The sequence below is a fragment of the Lynx canadensis genome, chromosome X, assembly GCF_007474595.2.
Source record: "Lynx canadensis isolate LIC74 chromosome X, mLynCan4.pri.v2, whole genome shotgun sequence".
Taxonomy (NCBI): Eukaryota; Metazoa; Chordata; class Mammalia; order Carnivora; family Felidae; genus Lynx; species Lynx canadensis.
In genome coordinates this window covers 56,983,372-56,984,997 of record NC_044321.2, presented here as the reverse complement: position 1 = coordinate 56,984,997, position 1,626 = coordinate 56,983,372, and positions in this window count along the sequence as shown.

Here is a 1,626-nt window from a genome sequence, read left to right as displayed (position 1 = left end):
TTAAAATTAAAAAATATTAAAATTAAACACACACACACAAATAGAATAAATGATGCTAGATACTAGGTGTGTTTTGGTCTGGGTGTTGAAAGTGGTTTGACAGATTAGAGGAAAAAAAGGGGGGGGAAGAAAAAAAAAGGAAATCATTTGAGAATTTGAAAAAATGAATACACTGAAGTAGACTAAAATGAGATGATGGAGATAGAATTTGAAAAAATGTACACAGAAGTAAAGAATATAGTAGAAAAAATTAAAGAAAAATATTTTTATGAAAAATTAAAAATAAAAATGAATTTTTTCTTTTTCTATATTCAATAAAAAGAAAAGAAATGAAAAAGAGAAAAAACAAAAAACAAAAAAAGGAAATCATTTGAAAATTTGAAAAAGTGAACACACTGTAGTAGACAAAAATAAAATGATGGAAGTGAAATAGAATTGGAAAAAACTTACATAAAAGCAAAAAATATAGTAAAAAATTAAAGAAAAATATTTTTAATAGAATTTGAAGGTAAAAATGAAGTTTTTCTCTTTCTGCATTCAAGAAAAAGAAAAAAGAAAAAGAGGAAAAAAAGAAAAAGAAAAAAGAAAAAAAATCGTTTGAAAATTTGAAAAGGTGAATACACTGAAGTAGACTAAAATAAAATGATGGAAGTAAAATATAATTTGAAAAAATTTACACAAAAGTAAAACATATAGTAATAAAAATTAAAGAAAAATATTTTTAATAAAAATTGAAAATAAAAATGAATTTTTTCTCTTTCTGTATTCAAGAAAAAGAAGTGTAAAAGAGAAAAGAAAAAGAAAGAAAGAAAATTGAATAGACCTGCTAACAGACTGAAGTAAGACTGAAATTACTTCATTTTCCCCTAGAAGTCAGTCTATGTAGAGCTTTATAGTCCATAAAGTAAGCCAGCGGTGAGACTTGTGTTCTTGAAGAGTGAGGTTGGCCCAGTTGGGCAGGGCTCAGTGTAATGGCTCCGCTCTCCACTAGATGTCGCTGCTAGCCTACTGAGGTGGAGTGTTGTGGTGCTCGTAGGTGCATATGCACATGCGCAGGAGTGGTGAAAATAGTGCCACCCAGCTACCCCATCTGTTCTCTCAGATCAGCAATTGTGCACCCGTCCTCTGTCTTCAGCTCTCGTCCACTTCCTGCTTTTTCACTCTCTGTGACCAGGCCCCTGGCAGTACCTCTCTCCTGAGTTTTGTCTCAGATGCGGCTGTTTTCCCTGACCCCTTACTTCTGAAGGACTGTGGCTTTGACCCGTTCCACCCTTCTACGGGAGGGTCTCACAGAGCAATGGCCGAATGAGCAATGGCCAAATGCCGGCTGCACCCAGGAACGCTTGCTGGACCTTGCTGCTGCTAGTGCCCCGAGACTACGGCCAGGTGCCAGCCTGCCCCAGAAAAAGTTCGCGAGATAGTGTAGCAGCAGCGTTTCAGGGATTACGGAAGATCACAACACACATCTGGCACCAGGCTTCACCCTTAACAACCTTGTTCCAGCACCAGCAAATGTGGCCATTTTCTGAGGTCTGCTGGGACTAGGTGGCTTCAACAGTCTCTACCAAATGTCCTTCCAGCAGTGGCCCGAGATCCTCCCCAACCCCACTCTTTTCCTGGGGATTT